Source organism: Arachis ipaensis, chromosome B05 (assembly GCF_000816755.2).
Source record: "Arachis ipaensis cultivar K30076 chromosome B05, Araip1.1, whole genome shotgun sequence".
In the NCBI taxonomy this organism is placed as follows: Eukaryota; Viridiplantae; Streptophyta; class Magnoliopsida; order Fabales; family Fabaceae; genus Arachis; species Arachis ipaensis.
In genome coordinates, this window is record NC_029789.2 from 143,670,020 (window position 1) to 143,670,242 (window position 223).

The window sequence follows — 223 nt, forward strand, 5'->3', positions numbered from 1 at the left end:
TTTTTTAAGTGTTTTGTTCTCGCATTTCAAAGATTAATTTGCATAGACTTAAACTCTATTTTTGCCAATGAACCTCGGCTCTAATGGCATATCTCTCTCTCTCCACCTTAAATGTCTAGGGTTCAAACTCTAAAGAATACAATTGAGAAAAAATGTAATAAAATATTCAGAAAAAAAAAAAACTCTATTTAAGTGTCTATAAATAAATTAGAATTTCATCTAA

At 27.4% G+C, this 223-nt stretch overlaps 1 protein-coding gene across 1 annotated transcript in view; it reads right to left on the bottom strand.

The window, feature by feature from the left end:
• LOC107641418 overlaps positions 1 to 223 on the bottom strand; it is a 13,162-nt gene that overhangs the window by 6,437 nt on the left and 6,502 nt on the right. The gene's annotated exons all lie outside the window — the stretch shown is intronic.